The 18478-nt window shown below is 57.8% G+C and overlaps 9 non-coding genes and 1 pseudogene across 9 annotated transcripts; all 10 read right to left on the reverse strand.

Annotated features, from left to right (window-relative positions):
• Nucleotides 1-1816: 1816 nt before the first annotated feature.
• On the reverse strand, nucleotides 1817-1935 carry LOC145427529 (5S ribosomal RNA). The gene has a single exon (XR_013908071.1). It is a non-coding gene; the product is annotated as a 5S ribosomal RNA (ribosomal RNA).
• A 1293-nt stretch (nucleotides 1936-3228) lies between these two features.
• LOC145427349 (5S ribosomal RNA) lies at nucleotides 3229-3347 on the reverse strand. Its single transcript, XR_013908015.1, has one exon. It is a non-coding gene; the product is annotated as a 5S ribosomal RNA (ribosomal RNA).
• Nucleotides 3348-5189: 1842 nt separating this feature from the next.
• On the reverse strand, nucleotides 5190-5308 carry LOC145427530 (5S ribosomal RNA). The gene has a single exon (XR_013908072.1). It is a non-coding gene; the product is annotated as a 5S ribosomal RNA (ribosomal RNA).
• An 898-nt stretch (nucleotides 5309-6206) lies between these two features.
• LOC145426729 (5S ribosomal RNA) lies at nucleotides 6207-6325 on the reverse strand. The gene has a single exon (XR_013907445.1). It is a non-coding gene; the product is annotated as a 5S ribosomal RNA (ribosomal RNA).
• A 2431-nt stretch (nucleotides 6326-8756) lies between these two features.
• Nucleotides 8757-8875, reverse strand: LOC145426659 (5S ribosomal RNA). Its single transcript, XR_013907369.1, has one exon. It is a non-coding gene; the product is annotated as a 5S ribosomal RNA (ribosomal RNA).
• Nucleotides 8876-10445: 1570 nt separating this feature from the next.
• Nucleotides 10446-10564, reverse strand: LOC145426660 (5S ribosomal RNA). The gene has a single exon (XR_013907371.1). It is a non-coding gene; the product is annotated as a 5S ribosomal RNA (ribosomal RNA).
• Nucleotides 10565-11937: 1373 nt separating this feature from the next.
• LOC145426661 (5S ribosomal RNA) lies at nucleotides 11938-12056 on the reverse strand. The gene has a single exon (XR_013907372.1). It is a non-coding gene; the product is annotated as a 5S ribosomal RNA (ribosomal RNA).
• A 1966-nt stretch (nucleotides 12057-14022) lies between these two features.
• LOC145426662 (5S ribosomal RNA) lies at nucleotides 14023-14141 on the reverse strand. The gene has a single exon (XR_013907373.1). It is a non-coding gene; the product is annotated as a 5S ribosomal RNA (ribosomal RNA).
• Nucleotides 14142-15747: 1606 nt separating this feature from the next.
• Nucleotides 15748-15856, reverse strand: LOC145427458 (5S ribosomal RNA; annotated as a pseudogene).
• Nucleotides 15857-16991: 1135 nt separating this feature from the next.
• LOC145426704 (5S ribosomal RNA) lies at nucleotides 16992-17110 on the reverse strand. Its single transcript, XR_013907416.1, has one exon. It is a non-coding gene; the product is annotated as a 5S ribosomal RNA (ribosomal RNA).
• Nucleotides 17111-18478: the final 1368 nt, after the last annotated feature.

The raw sequence follows: 18478 nt of genomic DNA on the forward strand, positions 1-18478 counted from the left end.
TTATGGATTCAACTGATTAGGTGGCAAGTACCTGAAGTTACGAAGACAATCCTTTAACCATACCTGCATGTTTGCATAATACCCTAACCCAAAGGCTCAGTTTAGCATTTATCTAACAGCACAGGCCCTGGATTGTTGAAGATGGCCTCAGGAACCAGCACAGGGCCTGGTGTGTTGTACATGGCCACAGCTAGCAGCACAGGGCCTGGTTTGGTGAAGATGGCCTCGGCCAGAAGCGCAGGGCCTGGTGTGATGTGACTGGCCTGAGCAAGAGCCACAGGCCCTGGTGTGGTGTAAGTGGCCTCAGCCAGAAGCCACAGGCACTGGTGTGGTGTAAGTGGCCTCAGCCAGCAGCCACAGGCCCTGGTGTGGTGTAAGTGGCCTCAGCCAGCAGCCACAGGCCCTGGTGTGGTGTAAGTGGCCTCAGCCAGCAGCCACAGGCCCTGGTGTGGTGTAAGTGGCCTCAGCCAGAGCCACAGGCCCTGGTGCGGTGTAAGTGGCCTCAGCCAGTGCCACAGGCCCTGGTGTGGTGTAAGTGGCCTGAGCAAGAGCCACAGACCCTGGTGTGGTGTAAGTGGCCTCAGCCAGCAGCCACAGGCCCTGGTGTGGTGTAAGTGGCCTCAGCCAGCAGCCACAGGCCCTGGTGTGGTGTAAGTGGCCTCAGCCAGCAGCCACAGGCCCTGGTGTAGTGTAAGTGGCCTCAGCCAGTGCCACAGGCCCTGGTGTGGTGTAAGTGGCCTGAGCAAGAGCCACAGGCCCTGGTGTGGTGTAAGTGGCCTCAGCCAGAGCCACAGGCCCTGGTGTAGTGTAAGTGGCCTCAGCCAGTGCCACAGGCCCTGGTGTGGTGTAAGTGGCCTGAGCAAGAGCCACAGACCCTGGTGTGGTGTAATTGGCCTCAATAGCAACTAATGCCCTGGTGTGGTGTAGGTGGCCTCAGCCAGCAGCCACAGGCCCTGGTGTGGTGTAAGTGGCCTCAGCCAGTGCCACAGGCCCTGGTGTGGTGTAAGGGGCCTCAATAGCAACTAATGCCCTGGTGTGGTGTAAGTGGCCTCAGCCAGCAGCACAGGCCCTGGTGTGGTGTAAGTGGCCTGAGCAAGAGCCACAGGCCCTGGTGTGGTGTAAGTGGCCTCAGCCAGAAGCCACAGGCACTGGTGTGGTGTAAGTGCCCTCAGCCAGCAGCCACAGGCCCTGGTGTGGTGTAAGTGACCTCAGCCAGCAGCCACAGGCCCTGGTGTGGTGTAAGTGGCCTCAGCCAGCAGCCACAGGCCCTGGTGTGGTGTAAGTGGCCTCAGCCAGTGCCACAGGCCCTGGTGTGGTGTAAGTGGCCTGAGCAAGAGTCACAGACCCTGGTGTGGTGTAATTGGCCTCAATAGCAACTAATGCCCTGGTGTGGTGTAGGTGGCCTCAGCCAGCAGCCACAGGCCCTGGTGCGGTGTAAGTGGCCTCAGCCAGTGCCACAGGCCCTGGTGTGGTGTAAGTGGCCTGAGCAAGAGCCACAGACCCTGGTGTGGTGTAATTGGCCTCAATAGCAACTAATGCCCTGGTGTGGTGTAAGTGGCCTCAGCCAGCAGCCACAGGCCCTGGTGTGGTGTAAGTGGCCTCAGCCAGCAGCCACAGGCCCTGATGTGGTGTAAGTGGCCCCAGCCGGTCACTCAGGCCCTGGTGTGGTGTAGGTGGCATCAGCTAGCAGCACAAGACATTGGAAAAGAGCCAAAATCAATGTCGTTAATGTGCCCTCATTAATGGGCAGCTGCTTTTGGTCTTTTAATACACCCCTTCTCTGGATCAAAAGCGGTTCAATGACATGAAAATGAAAGGCTTACAGCACCAGGTATTCCCAGGTAGTCTCCCATCCAAGTACTAACCAAGCCCAGCCCTGCTTAGCTTCCGAGATCAGACGAGGTCGGGCGTGCTCAGGGTGGTATGGCCGTAAGCTGCTGGCCCCAGCACAATGTCTCAATTTATGGATTCAACTGATTAGGTGGCAAGTACCTGAAGTTACGAAGACAATCCTTTAACCATACCTGCATGTTTGCATAATACCCTAACCCAAAGGCTCAGTTTAGCATTTATCTAACAGCACAGGCCATGGATTGTTGAAGATGGCCTCAGGAACCAGCACAGGGCCTGGTGTGTTGTACATGGCCACAGCTAGCAGCACAGGGCCTGGTTTGGTGAAGATGGCCTCGGCCAGAAGCGCAGGGCCTGGTGTGATGTGAGTGGCCTGAGCAAGAGCCACAGGCCCTGGTGTGGTGTAAGTGGCCTCAGCCAGAAGCCACAGGCACTGGTGTGGTGTAAGTGGCCTCAGCCAGCAGCCACAGGCCCTGGTGTGGTGTAAGTGGCCTCAGCCACTGCCACAGGCCCTGGTGTGGTGTAAGTGGCCTCAATAGCAACTAAGGCCCTGGTGTGGTGTAAGTGGCCTCAGCCAGCAGCCACAGGCCCTGGTGTGGTGTAAGTGGCCTCAATAGCAACTAATGCCCTGGTGTGGTGTAAGTGGCCTCAGCCAGCAGCCACAGGCCCTGGTGTGGTGTAAGTGGCCTCAGCCAGAGCCACAGGTCCTGGTGTGGTGTAAGTGGCCTCAGCCAGTGCCACAGGCCCTGGTGTGGTGTAAGTGGCCTCAGCCAGCAGCCACAGGCCCTGGTGTGGTGTAAGTGGCCTCAGCCAGCAGCCACAGGCCCTGGTGTGGTGTAAGTGGCCTCAGCCAGCAGCCACAGGCCCTGGTGTGGTGTAAGTGGCCTCAGCCAGCAGCCACAGGCCCTGGTGTGGTGTAAGTGGCCTCAGCCAGAGCCACAGGTCCTGGTGTGGTGTAAGTGGCCTCAGCCAGTGCCACAGGCCCTGGTGTGGTGTAAGTGGCCTGAGCAAGAGCCACAAACCCTGTTGTGGTGTAATTGGCCTCAATAGCAACTAAGGCCCTGGTGTGGTGTAGGTGGCCTCAGCCAGCAGCCACAGGCCCTGGTGTGGTGTAAGTGGCCTCAGCCAGCAGCCACAGGCCCTGGTGTGGTGTAAGTGGCCTCAGCCAGCAGCCACAGGCCCTGATGTGGTGTACGTGGCCCCAGCTGGTCACTCAGGCCCTGGTGTGGTGTAGGTGGCATCAGCTAGCAGCACAAGACATTGGAAAACAGCCAAAAGCAATGTCGTTAATGTGCCCTCATTAATGGGCAGCTGCTTTTGGTCTTTTAATACACCCCTTCTCTGGATCAAAAGCGGTTCAATGGCATGAAAATGAAAGGCTTACAGCACCAGGTATTCCCAGGCGGTCTCCCATCCAAGTACTAACCAAGCCCAGCCCTGCTTAGCTTCCGAGATCAGACGAGGTCGGGCGTGCTCAGGGTGGTATGGCCGTAAGCTGCTGGCCCCAGCACAATGTCTCAATTTATGGATTCAACTGATTAGGTGGCAAGTACCTGAAGTTACGAAGACAATCCTTTAACCATACCTGCATGTTTGCATAATACCCTAACCCAAAGGCTCAGTTTAGCATTTATCTAACAGCACAGGCCCTGGATTGTTGAAGATGGCCTCAGGAACCAGCACAGGGCCTGGTGTGTTGTACATGGCCACAGCTAGCAGCACAGGGCCTGGTTTGGTGAAGATGGCCTCGGCCAGAAGCGCAGGGCCTGGTGTGATGTGACTGGCCTGAGCAAGAGCCACAGGCCCTGGTGTGGTGTAAGTGGCCTCAGCCAGAAGCCACAGGCACTGGTGTGGTGTAAGTGGCCTCAGCCAGCAGCCACAGGCCCTGGTGTGGTGTAAGTGGCCTCAGCCAGCAGCCACAGGCCCTGGTGTGGTGTAAGTGGCCTCAGCCAGCAGCCACAGGCCCTGGTGTGGTGTAAGTGGCCTCAGCCAGAGCCACAGGCCCTGGTGCGGTGTAAGTGGCCTCAGCCAGTGCCACAGGCCCTGGTGTGGTGTAAGTGGCCTGAGCAAGAGCCACAGACCCTGGTGTGGTGTAAGTGGCCTCAGCCAGCAGCCACAGGCCCTGGTGTGGTGTAAGTGGCCTCAGCCAGCAGCCACAGGCCCTGGTGTGGTGTAAGTGGCCTCAGCCAGCAGCCACAGGCCCTGGTGTAGTGTAAGTGGCCTCAGCCAGTGCCACAGGCCCTGGTGTGGTGTAAGTGGCCTGAGCAAGAGCCACAGGCCCTGGTGTGGTGTAAGTGGCCTCAGCCAGAGCCACAGGCCCTGGTGTAGTGTAAGTGGCCTCAGCCAGTGCCACAGGCCCTGGTGTGGTGTAAGTGGCCTGAGCAAGAGCCACAGACCCTGGTGTGGTGTAATTGGCCTCAATAGCAACTAATGCCCTGGTGTGGTGTAGGTGGCCTCAGCCAGCAGCCACAGGCCCTGGTGTGGTGTAAGTGGCCTCAGCCAGTGCCACAGGCCCTGGTGTGGTGTAAGGGGCCTCAATAGCAACTAATGCCCTGGTGTGGTGTAAGTGGCCTCAGCCAGCAGCACAGGCCCTGGTGTGGTGTAAGTGGCCTGAGCAAGAGCCACAGGCCCTGGTGTGGTGTAAGTGGCCTCAGCCAGAAGCCACAGGCACTGGTGTGGTGTAAGTGCCCTCAGCCAGCAGCCACAGGCCCTGGTGTGGTGTAAGTGACCTCAGCCAGCAGCCACAGGCCCTGGTGTGGTGTAAGTGGCCTCAGCCAGCAGCCACAGGCCCTGGTGTGGTGTAAGTGGCCTCAGCCAGTGCCACAGGCCCTGGTGTGGTGTAAGTGGCCTGAGCAAGAGTCACAGACCCTGGTGTGGTGTAATTGGCCTCAATAGCAACTAATGCCCTGGTGTGGTGTAGGTGGCCTCAGCCAGCAGCCACAGGCCCTGGTGCGGTGTAAGTGGCCTCAGCCAGTGCCACAGGCCCTGGTGTGGTGTAAGTGGCCTGAGCAAGAGCCACAGACCCTGGTGTGGTGTAATTGGCCTCAATAGCAACTAATGCCCTGGTGTGGTGTAAGTGGCCTCAGCCAGCAGCCACAGGCCCTGGTGTGGTGTAAGTGGCCTCAGCCAGCAGCCACAGGCCCTGATGTGGTGTAAGTGGCCCCAGCCGGTCACTCAGGCCCTGGTGTGGTGTAGGTGGCATCAGCTAGCAGCACAAGACATTGGAAAAGAGCCAAAATCAATGTCGTTAATGTGCCCTCATTAATGGGCAGCTGCTTTTGGTCTTTTAATACACCCCTTCTCTGGATCAAAAGCGGTTCAATGACATGAAAATGAAAGGCTTACAGCACCAGGTATTCCCAGGTAGTCTCCCATCCAAGTACTAACCAAGCCCAGCCCTGCTTAGCTTCCGAGATCAGACGAGGTCGGGCGTGCTCAGGGTGGTATGGCCGTAAGCTGCTGGCCCCAGCACAATGTCTCAATTTATGGATTCAACTGATTAGGTGGCAAGTACCTGAAGTTACGAAGACAATCCTTTAACCATACCTGCATGTTTGCATAATACCCTAACCCAAAGGCTCAGTTTAGCATTTATCTAACAGCACAGGCCATGGATTGTTGAAGATGGCCTCAGGAACCAGCACAGGGCCTGGTGTGTTGTACATGGCCACAGCTAGCAGCACAGGGCCTGGTTTGGTGAAGATGGCCTCGGCCAGAAGCGCAGGGCCTGGTGTGATGTGAGTGGCCTGAGCAAGAGCCACAGGCCCTGGTGTGGTGTAAGTGGCCTCAGCCAGAAGCCACAGGCACTGGTGTGGTGTAAGTGGCCTCAGCCAGCAGCCACAGGCCCTGGTGTGGTGTAAGTGGCCTCAGCCACTGCCACAGGCCCTGGTGTGGTGTAAGTGGCCTCAATAGCAACTAAGGCCCTGGTGTGGTGTAGGTGGCCTCAGCCAGCAGCCACAGGCCCTGGTGTGGTGTAAGTGGCCTCAGCCAGAGCCACAGACCCTGGTGTGGTGTAATTGGCCTCAATAGCAACTAAGGCCCTGGTGTGGTGTAGGTGGCCTCAGCCAGCAGCCACAGGCCCTGGTGTGGTGTAAGTGGCCTCAGCCAGCAGCCACAGGCCCTGGTGTGGTGTAAGTGGCCTCAGCCAGAGCCACAGGCCCTGATGTGGTGTAAGTGGCCCCAGCCGGTCACTCAGGCCCTGGTGTGGTGTAGGTGGCATCAGCTAGCAGCACAAGACATTGGAAAAGAGCCAAAAGCAGTGTCGTTAATGTGCCCTCATTAATGGGCAGCTGCTTTTGGTCTTTTAATACACCCCTTCTCTGGATCAAAAGCGGTTCAATGACATGAAAATGAAAGGCTTACAGCACCAGGTATTCCAAGGAAGTCTCCCATCCAAGTACTAACCAAGCCCAGCCCTGCTTAGCTTCCGAGATCAGACGAGGTCGGGCGTGCTCAGGGTGGTATGGCCGTAAGCTGCTGGCCCCAGCACAATGTCTCAATTTATGGATTCAAGTGATTAGGTGGCAAGTACCTGAAGTTACGAAGACAATCCTATAACCATACCCGCATGTTTGCATAATACCCTAACCAAAAGGCTCAGTTTAGCATTTATCCAACAGCACAGGCCCTGGATTGTTGAAGATGGCCTCAGGAACCAGAACAGGGCCTGGTGTGTTGTACATGGCCACAGCTAGCAGCACAGGGCCTGGTTTGGTGAAGATGGCCTCGGCCAGAAGCACAGGGCCTGGTGTGATATGAGTGGCCTGAGCAAGAGCCACAGGCCCTGGTGTGGTGTAAGTGGCCTGAGCAAGAGCCACAGGCCCTGGTGTGGAGTAAGTGGCCTGAGCAAGAGCCACAGGCCCTGGTGTGGTGTAAGTGGCCTGAGCAAGAGCCACAGGCCCTGGTGTGGTGTAATTGGCCTCAATAGCAACTAAGGCCCTGGTGTGGTGTATGTGGCCTCAGCCAGCAGCCACAGGCCCTGGTGTGGTGTAAGTGGCCTGAGAAGCAAATAAGGCCGTATTGTGGTGTATGTGGCCTCAGCCAGGAGCCACAGGCCCTGGTGTGGTGTAAGTGGCCTGAGCAAGAGCCACAGACCCTGGTGTGGTGTAAGTGGCCTCAGCCAGCAGCCACAGGCCTTGGTGTGGTGTAAGTCGCCTCAGCCAGAAGCCACAGGCACTGGTGTGGTGTAAGTGGCCTCAGCCAGCAGCCACAGGCCCTGGTGTGGTGTAAGTGGCCTCATCCAGAGCCACAGGCCCTGGTGTGGTGTAAGTGGCCTCAGAAGCAAATAAGGCCGTGGTGTGGTGTAAGTGGCCTCAGCCAGAAGCCACAGGCACTGGTGTGGTGTAAGTGGCCTCAGCCAGCAGCCACAGGCCCTGGTGTGGTGTAAGTGACTTCAGCCAGTGCCACAGGCCCTGGTGTGGTGTAAGTGGCCTGAGCAAGAGCCACCGACCCTGGTGTGGTGTAATTGGCCTCAATAGCAACTAATGCCCTGGTGTGGTGTAGGTGGCCTCAGCCAGCAGCCACAGGCCCTGGTGTGGTGTAAGTGGCCTCAGCCAGTGCCACAGGCCCTGGTGTGGTGTAAGGGGCCTCAATAGCAACTAATGCCCTGGTGTGGTGTAAGTGGCCTCAGCCAACAGCCACAGGCACTGCTGTGGTGTAAGTGCCCTCAGCCAGCAGACATAGGCCCTGGTGTGGTGTAAGTGGCCTCAGCCAGCAGCCACAGGCCCTGGTGTGGTGTAAGTGGCCTCAGCCAGCAGCCACAGGCCATGGTGTGGTGTAAGTGGCCTCAGCCAGCAGCCACAGGCCCTGGTGTGGTGTAAGTGGCCTCAGCCAGTGCCACAGGCCCTGGTGTGGTGTAAGTGGCCTGAGCAAGAGTCACAGACCCTGGTGTGGTGTAATTGGCCTCAATAGCAACTAATGCCCTGGTGTGGTGTAGGTGGCCTCAGCCAGCAGCCACAGGCCCTGGTGTGGTGTAAGTGGCCTCAGCCAGCAGCCCCAGGCCCTGGTGTGGTGTAAGTGGCCTCAGCCAGTGCCACAGGCCCTGGTGTGGTGTAAGTGGCCTGAGCAAGAGTCACAGACCCTGGTGTGGTGTAATTGGCCTCAATAGCAACTAATGCCCTGGTGTGGTGTAGGTGGCCTCAGCCAGCAGCCACAGGCCCTGGTGTGGTGTAAGTGGCCTCAGCCAGCAGCCCCAGGCCCTGGTGTGGTGTAAGTGGCCTGAGCAAGAGCCACAGACCCTGGTGTGGTGTAATTGGCCTCAATAGCAACTAATGCCCTGGTGTGGTGTAAGTGGCCTCAGCCCGCAGCCACAGGCCCTGGTGTGGTGTAAGTGGCCTCAGCCAGCAGCCACAGGCCCTGGTGTGGTGTAAGTGGCCTGAGCAAGAGCCACAGGCCCTGGTGTGGTGTAAGTGGCCTCAGCCAGAAGCCACAGGCACTGGTGTGGTGTAAGTGCCCTCAGCCAGCAGCCACAGGCCCTGGTGTGGTGTAAGTGACCTCAGCCAGCAGCCACAGGCCCTGGTGTGGTGTAAGTGGCCTCAGCCAGCAGCCACAGGCCCTGGTGTGGTGTAAGTGGCCTCAGCCAGTGCCACAGGCCCTGGTGTGGTGTAAGTGGCCTGAGCAAGAGTCACAGACCCTGGTGTGGTGTAATTGGCCTCAATAGCAACTAATGCCCTGGTGTGGTGTAGGTGGCCTCAGCCAGCAGCCACAGGCCCTGATGTGGTGTAAGTGGCCCCAGCCGGTCACTCAGGCCCTGGTGTGGTGTAGGTGGCATCAGCTAGCAGCACAAGACATTGGAAAAGAGCCAAAATCAATGTCGTTAATGTGCCCTCATTAATGGGCAGCTGCTTTTGGTCTTTTAATACACCCCTTCTCTGGATCAAAAGCGGTTCAATGACATGAAAATGAAAGGCTTACAGCACCAGGTATTCCCAGGTAGTCTCCCATCCAAGTACTAACCAAGCCCAGCCCTGCTTAGCTTCCGAGATCAGACGAGGTCGGGCATGCTCAGGGTGGTATGGCCGTAAGCTGCTGGCCCCAGCACAATGTCTCAATTTATGGATTCAACTGATTAGGTGGCAAGTACCTGAAGTTACGAAGACAATCCTTTAACCATACCTGCATGTTTGCATAATACCCTAACCCAAAGGCTCAGTTTAGCATTTATCTAACAGCACAGGCCCTGGATTGTTGAAGATGGCCTCAGGAACCAGCACAGGGCCTGGTGTGTTGTACATGGCCACAGCTAGGAGCACAGGGCCTGGTTTGGTGAAGATGGCCTCGGCCAGAAGCGCAGGGCCTGGTGTGATGTGAGTGGCCTGAGCAAGAGCCACAGGCCCTGGTGTGGTGTAAGTGGCCTCAGCCAGAAGCCACAGGCACTGGTGTGGTGTAAGTGGCCTCAGCCAGCAGCCACAGGCCCTGGTGTGGTGTAAGTGGCCTCAGCCAGCAGCCACAGGCCCTGGTGTGGTGTAAGTGGCCTCAGCCAGCAGCCACAGGCCCTGGTGTGGTGTAAGTGGCCTCAGCCAGCAGCCACAGGCCCTGGTGTGGTGTAAGTGGCCTCAGCCAGAGCCACAGGCCCTGGTGTAGTGTAAGTGGCCTCAGCCAGTGCCACAGGCCCTGGTGTGGTGTAAGTGGCCTGAGCAAGAGCCACAGACCCTGGTGTGGTGTAATTGGCCTCAATAGCAACTAATGCCCTGGTGTGGTGTAGGTGGCCTCAGCCAGCAGCCACAGGCCCTGGTGTGGTGTAAGTGGCCTCAGCCAGTGCCACAGGCCCTGGTGTGGTGTAAGGGGCCTCAATAGCAACTAATGCCCTGGTGTGGTGTAAGTGGCCTCAGCCAGCAGCCACAGGCACTGGTGTGGTGTAAGTGGCCTCAGCCAGCAGCCACAGGCCCTGGTGTGGTGTAAGTGGCCTCAGCCAGCAGCCACAGGCCCTGGTGTGGTGTAAGTGGCCTGAGCCAGCAGCCACAGGCCCTGGTGTGGTGTAAGTGGCCTCAGCCAGAAGCCACAGGCACTGGTGTGGTGTAAGTGCCCTCAGCCAGCAGCCACAGGCCCTGGTGTGGTGTAAGTGACCTCAGCCAGCAGCCACAGGCCCTGGTGTGGTGTAAGTGGCCTCAGCCAGCAGCCACAGGCCCTGGTGTGGTGTAAGTGGCCTCAGCCAGTGCCACAGGCCCTGGTGTGGTGTAAGTGGCCTGAGCAAGAGTCACAGACCCTGGTGTGGTGTAATTGGCCTCAATAGCAACTAATGCCCTGGTGTGGTGTAGGTGGCCTCAGCCAGCAGCCACAGGCCCTGGTGTGGTTTAAGTGGCCTCAGCCAGTGCCACAGACCCTGGTGTGGTGTAATTGGCCTCAATAGCAACTAATGCCCTGGTGTGGTGTAGGTGGCCTCAGCCAGCAGCCACAGGCCCTGATGTGGTGTAAGTGGCCCCAGCCGGTCACTCAGGCCCTGGTGTGGTGTAGGTGGCATCAGCTAGCAGCACAAGACATTGGAAAAGAGCCAAAATCAATGTCGTTAATGTGCCCTCATTAATGGGCAGCTGCTTTTGGTCTTTTAATACACCCCTTCTCTGGATCAAAAGCGGTTCAATGACATGAAAATGAAAGGCTTACAGCACCAGGTATTCCCAGGTAGTCTCCCATCCAAGTACTAACCAAGCCCAGCCCTGCTTAGCTTCCGAGATCAGACGAGGTCGGGCATGCTCAGGGTGGTATGGCCGTAAGCTGCTGGCCCCAGCACAATGTCTCAATTTATGGATTCAACTGATTAGGTGGCAAGTACCTGAAGTTACGAAGACAATCCTTTAACCATACCTGCATGTTTGCATAATACCCTAACCCAAAGGCTCAGTTTAGCATTTATCTAACAGCACAGGCCCTGGATTGTTGAAGATGGCCTCAGGAACCAGCACAGGGCCTGGTGTGTTGTACATGGCCACAGCTAGGAGCACAGGGCCTGGTTTGGTGAAGATGGCCTCGGCCAGAAGCGCAGGGCCTGGTGTGATGTGAGTGGCCTGAGCAAGAGCCACAGGCCCTGGTGTGGTGTAAGTGGCCTCAGCCAGAAGCCACAGGCACTGGTGTGGTGTAAGTGGCCTCAGCCAGCAGCCACAGGCCCTGGTGTGGTGTAAGTGGCCTCAGCCAGCAGCCACAGGCCCTGGTGTGGTGTAAGTGGCCTCAGCCAGAGCCACAGGCCCTGGTGTAGTGTAAGTGGCCTCAGCCAGTGCCACAGGCCCTGGTGTGGTGTAAGTGGCCTGAGCAAGAGCCACAGACCCTGGTGTGGTGTAATTGGCCTCAATAGCAACTAATGCCCTGGTGTGGTGTAGGTGGCCTCAGCCAGCAGCCACAGGCCCTGGTGTGGTGTAAGTGGCCTCAGCCAGTGCCACAGGCCCTGGTGTGGTGTAAGGGGCCTCAATAGCAACTAATGCCCTGGTGTGGTGTAAGTGGCCTCAGCCAGCAGCCACAGGCACTGGTGTGGTGTAAGTGGCCTCAGCCAGCAGCCACAGGCCCTGGTGTGGTGTAAGTGGCCTCAGCCAGCAGCCACAGGCCCTGGTGTGGTGTAAGTGGCCTGAGCCAGCAGCCACAGGCCCTGGTGTGGTGTAAGTGGCCTCAGCCAGAAGCCACAGGCACTGGTGTGGTGTAATTGCCCTCAGCCAGCAGCCACAGGCCCTGGTGTGGTGTAAGTGACCTCAGCCAGCAGCCACAGGCCCTGGTGTGGTGTAAGTGGCCTCAGCCAGCAGCCACAGGCCCTGGTGTGGTGTAAGTGGCCTCAGCCAGTGCCACAGGCCCTGGTGTGGTGTAAGTGGCCTGAGCAAGAGTCACAGACCCTGGTGTGGTGTAATTGGCCTCAATAGCAACTAATGCCCTGGTGTGGTGTAGGTGGCCTCAGCCAGCAGCCACAGGCCCTGATGTGGTGTAAGTGGCCCCAGCCGGTCACTCAGGCCCTGGTGTGGTGTAGGTGGCATCAGCTAGCAGCACAAGACATTGGAAAAGAGCCAAAATCAATGTCGTTAATGTGCCCTCATTAATGGGCAGCTGCTTTTGGTCTTTTAATACACCCCTTCTCTGGATCAAAAGCGGTTCAATGACATGAAAATGAAAGGCTTACAGCACCAGGTATTCCCAGGTAGTCTCCCATCCAAGTACTAACCAAGCCCAGCCCTGCTTAGCTTCCGAGATCAGACGAGGTCGGGCATGCTCAGGGTGGTATGGCCGTAAGCTGCTGGCCCCAGCACAATGTCTCAATTTATGGATTCAACTGATTAGGTGGCAAGTACCTGAAGTTACGAAGACAATCCTTTAACCATACCTGCATGTTTGCATAATACCCTAACCCAAAGGCTCAGTTTAGCATTTATCTAACAGCACAGGCCCTGGATTGTTGAAGATGGCCTCAGGAACCAGCACAGGGCCTGGTGTGTTGTACATGGCCACAGCTAGGAGCACAGGGCCTGGTTTGGTGAAGATGGCCTCGGCCAGAAGCGCAGGGCCTGGTGTGATGTGAGTGGCCTGAGCAAGAGCCACAGGCCCTGGTGTGGTGTAAGTGGCCTCAGCCAGAAGCCACAGGCACTGGTGTGGTGTAAGTGGCCTCAGCCAGCAGCCACAGGCCCTGGTGTGGTGTAAGTGGCCTCAGCCAGCAGCCACAGGCCCTGGTGTGGTGTAAGTGGCCTCAGCCAGCAGCCACAGGCCCTGGTGTGGTGTAAGTGGCCTCAGCCAGCAGCCACAGGCCCTGGTGTGGTGTAAGTGGCCTCAGCCAGAGCCACAGGCCCTGGTGTAGTGTAAGTGGCCTCAGCCAGTGCCACAGGCCCTGGTGTGGTGTAAGTGGCCTGAGCAAGAGCCACAGACCCTGGTGTGGTGTAATTGGCCTCAATAGCAACTAATGCCCTGGTGTGGTGTAGGTGGCCTCAGCCAGCAGCCACAGGCCCTGGTGTGGTGTAAGTGGCCTCAGCCAGTGCCACAGGCCCTGGTGTGGTGTAAGGGGCCTCAATAGCAACTAATGCCCTGGTGTGGTGTAAGTGGCCTCAGCCAGCAGCCACAGGCACTGGTGTGGTGTAAGTGGCCTCAGCCAGCAGCCACAGGCCCTGGTGTGGTGTAAGTGGCCTCAGCCAGCAGCCACAGGCCCTGGTGTGGTGTAAGTGGCCTGAGCCAGCAGCCACAGGCCCTGGTGTGGTGTAAGTGGCCTCAGCCAGAAGCCACAGGCACTGGTGTGGTGTAAGTGCCCTCAGCCAGCAGCCACAGGCCCTGGTGTGGTGTAAGTGACCTCAGCCAGCAGCCACAGGCCCTGGTGTGGTGTAAGTGGCCTCAGCCAGCAGCCACAGGCCCTGGTGTGGTGTAAGTGGCCTCAGCCAGTGCCACAGGCCCTGGTGTGGTGTAAGTGGCCTGAGCAAGAGTCACAGACCCTGGTGTGGTGTAATTGGCCTCAATAGCAACTAATGCCCTGGTGTGGTGTAGGTGGCCTCAGCCAGCAGCCACAGGCCCTGGTGTGGTTTAAGTGGCCTCAGCCAGTGCCACAGGCCCTGGTGTGGTGTAAGTGGCCTGAGCAAGAGCCACAGGCCCTGGTGTGGTGTAAGTGGCCTCAGCCAGCAGCCACAGGCCCTGGTGTGGTGTAAGTGGCCTGAGCAAGAGCCACAGGCTCTGGTGTGGTGTAAGTGGCCTCAGCCAGAAGCCACAGGCACTGGTGTGGTGTAAGTGCCCTCAGCCAGCAGCCACAGGCCCTGGTGTGGTGTAAGTGACCTCAGCCAGCAGCCACAGGCCCTGGTGTGGTGTAAGTGGCCTCAGCCAGCAGCCACAGGCCCTGGTGTGGTGTAAGTGGCCTCAGCCAGTGCCACAGGCCCTGGTGTGGTGTAAGTGGCCTCAGCCAGCAGCCACAGGCCCTGGTGTGGTGTAAGTGGCCTCAGCCAGTGCCACAGACCCTGGTGTGGTGTAATTGGCCTCAATAGCAACTAATGCCCTGGTGTGGTGTAGGTGGCCTCAGCCAGCAGCCACAGGCCCTGATGTGGTGTAAGTGGCCCCAGCCTGTCACTCAGGCCCTGGTGTGGTGTAGGTGGCATCAGCTAGCAGCACAAGACATTGGAAAAGAGCCAAAATCAATGTCGTTAATGTGCCCTCATTAATGGGCAGCTGCTTTTGGTCTTTTAATACACCCCTTCTCTGGATCAAAAGCGGTTCAATGACATGAAAATGAAAGGCTTACAGCACCAGGTATTCCCAGGTAGTCTCCCATCCAAGTACTAACCAAGCCCAGCCCTGCTTAGCTTCCGAGATCAGACGAGGTCGGGCATGCTCAGGGTGGTATGGCCGTAAGCTGCTGGCCCCAGCACAATGTCTCAATTTATGGATTCAACTGATTAGGTGGCAAGTACCTGAAGTTACGAAGACAATCCTTTAACCATACCTGCATGTTTGCATAATACCCTAACCCAAAGGCTCAGTTTAGCATTTATCTAACAGCACAGGCCCTGGATTGTTGAAGATGGCCTCAGGAACCAGCACAGGGCCTGGTGTGTTGTACATGGCCACAGCTAGCAGCACAGGGCCTGGTTTGGTGAAGATGGCCTCGGCCAGAAGCGCAGGGCCTGGTGTGATGTGAGTGGCCTGAGCAAGAGCCACAGGCCCTGGTGTGGTGTAAGTGGCCTCAGCCAGAAGCCACAGGCACTGGTGTGGTGTAAGTGGCCTCAGCCAGCAGCCACAGGCCCTGGTGTGGTGTAAGTGGCCTCAGCCAGCAGCCACAGGCCCTGGTGTGGTGTAAGTGGCCACAGCCAGCAGCCACAGGCCCTGGTGTGGTGTAAGTGGCCTCAGCCAGCAGCCACAGGCCCTGGTGTGGTGTAAGTGGCCTCAGCCAGAGCCACAGGCCCTGGTGTAGTGTAAGTGGCCTCAGCCAGTGCCACAGGCCCTGGTGTGGTGTAAGTGGCCTGAGCAAAAGCCACAGACCCTGGTGTGGTGTAATTGGCCTCAATTGCAACTAATGCCCTGTTGTGGTGTATGTGGCCTCAGCCAGCAGCCACAGGCCCTGGTGTGGTGTAAGTGGCCTCAGCCAGTGCCACAGGCCCTGGTGTGGTGTAAGGGGCCTCAATAGCAACTAATGCCCTGGTGTGGTGTAAGTGGCCTCAGCCAGCAGCCACAGGCACTGGTGTGGTGTAAGTGGCCTCAGCCAGTGCCACAGGCCCTGGTGTGGTGTAAGGGGCCTCAATAGCAACTAATGCCCTGGTGTGGTGTAAGTGGCCTCAGCCAGCAGCCACAGGCACTGGTGTGGTGTAAGTGCCCTCAGCCAGCAGCCACAGGCCCTGGTGTGGTGTAAGTGACCTCAGCCAGCAGCCACAGGCCCTGGTGTGGTGTAAGTGGCCTCAGCCAGCAGCCACAGGCCCTGGTGTGGTGTAAGTGGCCTCAGCCAGTGCCACAGGCCCTGGTGTGGTGTAAGTGGCCTGAGCAAGAGTCACAGACCCTGGTGTGGTGTAATTGGCCTCAATAGCAACTAATGCCCTGGTGTGGTGTAGGTGGCCTCAGCCAGCAGCCACAGGCCCTGGTGCGGTGTAAGTGGCCTCAGCCAGTGCCACAGGCCCTGGTGTGGTGTAAGTGGCCTGAGCAAGAGCCACAGACCCTGGTGTGGTGTAATTGGCCTCAATAGCAACTAATGCCCTGGTGTGGTGTAAGTGGCCTCAGCCAGCAGCCACAGGCCCTGGTGTGGTGTAAGTGGCCTCAGCCAGCAGCCACAGGCCCTGATGTGGTGTAAGTGGCCCCAGCCGGTCACTCAGGCCCTGGTGTGGTGTAGGTGGCATCAGCTAGCAGCACAAGACATTGTAAAACAGCCAAAAGCAATGTCGTTAATGTGCCATCATTAATGGGCAGCTGCTTTTGGTCTTTTAATACACCCCTTCTCTGGATCAAAAGCGGTTCAATGACATGAAAATGAAAGGCTTACAGCACCAGGTAGTCTCCCATCCAAGTACAAACCAAGCCCAGCCCTGCTTAGCTTCCGAGATCAGACGAGGTCGGGCGTGCTCAGGGTGGTATGGCCGTAAGCTGCTGGCCCCAGCACAATGTCTCAATTTATGGATTCAACTGATTAGGTGGCAAGTACCTGAAGTTACGAAGACAATCCTTTAACCATACCTGCATGTTTGCATAATACCCTAACCCAAAGGCTCAGTTTAGCATTTATCTAACAGCACAGGCCATGGATTGTTGAAGATGGCCTCAGGAACCAGCACAGGGCCTGGTGTGTTGTACATGGCCACAGCTAGCAGCACAGGGCCTGGTTTGGTGAAGATGGCCTCGGCCAGAAGCGCAGGGCCTGGTGTGATGTGAGTGGCCTGAGCAAGAGCCACAGGCCCTGGTGTGGTGTAAGTGGCCTCAGCCAGAAGCCACAGGCACTGGTGTGGTGTAAGTGGCCTCAGCCAGCAGCCACAGGCCCTGGTGTGGTGTAAGTGGCCTCAGCCAGCAGCCACAGGCCCTGGTGTGGTGTAAGTGGCCTCAGCCAGCAGCCACAGGCCCTGGTGTGGTGTAAGTGGCCTCAGCCAGAGCCACAGGCCCTGGTGTGGTGTAAGTGGCCTCAGCCACTGCCACAGGCCCTGGTGTGGTGTAAGTGGCCTGAGCAAGAGCCAAAGACCCTGGTGTGGTGTAATTGGCCTCAATAGCAACTAATGCCCTGGTGTGGTGTAGGTGGCCTCAGCCAGCAGCCACAGGCCCTGGTGTGGTGTCAGTGGCCTCAATAGCAACTAATGCCCTGGTGTGGTGTAAGTGGCCTCAGCCAGCAGCCACAGGCCCTGGTGTGGTGTAAGTGGCTTGAGCAAGAGCCACAGACCCTGGTGTGGTGTAATTGGCCTCAATAGCAACTAAGGCCCTGGTGTGGTGTAGGTGGCCTCAGCCAGCAGCCACAGGCCCTGGTGTGGTGTAAGTGACCTCAGCCAACAGCCACAGGCCCTGGTGTGGTGTAAGTGGCCTCAGCCAGCAGCCACAGGCCCTGATGTGGTGTAAGTGGCCCCAGCCGGTCACTCAGGCCCTGGTGTGGTGTAGGTGGCATCAGCTAGCAGCACAAGACATTGGAAAACAGCCAAAAGCAATGTCGTTAATGTGCCCTCATTAATGGGCAGCTGCTTTTGGTCTTTTAATACACCCCTTCTCTGGATCAAAAGTGGTTCAGTGACATGAAAATGAAATGCTTACAGCACCAGGTATTCCCAGGCGGTCTCCCATCCAAGTACTAACCAAGCCCAGCCCTGCTTAGCTTCCGAGATCAGACAAGGTCGGGCGTGCTCAGGGTGGTATGGCCGTAAGCTGCTGGCCCCAGCACAATGTCTCAATTTATGGATTCAACTGATTAGGTGGCAAGTACCTGAAGTTACGAAGACAATCCTTTAACCATACCTGCATTTTTGCATAATACCCTAACCCAAAGGCTCAGTTTAGCATTTATCTAACAGCACAGGCCCTGGATTGTTGAAGATGGCCTCAGGAACCAGCACAGGGCCTGGTGTGTTGTACATGGCCACAGCAAGCAGCACAGGGCCAGGTTTGGTGAAGATGGCCTCGGCCAGAAGCACAGGGTCTGGTGTGATATGAGTGGCCTGAGCAAGAGCCACAGGCCCTGGTGTGGTGTAAGTGGCCTCAGCCAGAAGCCACAGGCCCTGGTGTGGTGTAGGTGGCCTCAGCCAGCAGCCACAGGCCCTTGTGTGGTGTAAGTGGCCTCAGCCAGCAGCCACAGGCCCTGGTGTGGTGTAAGTGGCCTCAGCCAGCAGCCACAGGCCCTGGTGTGGTGTAATTGGCCTCAATAGCAACTAAGGCCCTGGTGTGGTGTAAGTGGCCTCAGCCAGCAGCCACAGGCCCTGGTGTGGTGTAAGTGGCCTCAGCCAGTGCCACAGGCCCTGGTGTGGTGTAAGGGGCCTCAATAGCAACTAATGCCCTGGTGTGGTGTAAGTGGCCTCAGCCAGCAGCCACAGGCACTGGTGTGGTGTAAGTGCCCTCAACAAGCAGCCACAGGCCCTGGTGTGGTGTAAGTGGCCTCAGCCAGCAGCCACAGGCCCTGGTGTGGTGTAAGTGGCCTCAGCCAGCAGCCAAAGGCCCTGGTGTGGTGTAAGTGGCCCAAGCAAGAGCCACAGGCCCTGGTGTGGTGTAAGTGGCCTCAGCCAGAAGCCACAGGCACTGGTGTGGTGTAAGTGCCCTCAGCCAGCAGCCACAGGCCCTGGTGTGGTGTAAGTGACCTCAGCCAGCAGCCACAGGCCCTGGTGTGGTGTAAGTGGCCTCAGCCAGCAGCCACAGGCCCTGGTGTGGTGTAAGTGGCCTCAGCCAGTGCCACAGGCACTGGTGTGGTGTAAGTGGCCTGAGCAAGAGTCACAGACCCTGGTGTGGTGTAATTGGCCTCAATAGCAACTAATGCCCTGGTGTGGTGTAGGTGGCCTCAGCCAGCAGCCACAGGCCCTGGTGTGGTGTAAGTGGCCTCAGCCAGTGCCACAGGCCCTGGTGTGGTGTAAGTGGCCTGAGCAAGAGCCACAGACCCTCGTGTGGTGTAATTGGCCTCAATAGCAACTAATGCCCTGGTGTGGTGTAAGTGGCCTCAGCCAGCAGCCACAGGCCCTGGTGTGGTGTAAGTGGCCTCAGAAGCAAATAAGGCCGTATTGTGGTGTATGTGGCCTCAGCCAGGAGCCAC

This window comes from Astatotilapia calliptera, chromosome 3 (genome assembly GCF_964374335.1).
Source record: "Astatotilapia calliptera chromosome 3, fAstCal68.1, whole genome shotgun sequence".
NCBI classification, from domain to species: domain Eukaryota; kingdom Metazoa; phylum Chordata; class Actinopteri; order Cichliformes; family Cichlidae; genus Astatotilapia; species Astatotilapia calliptera.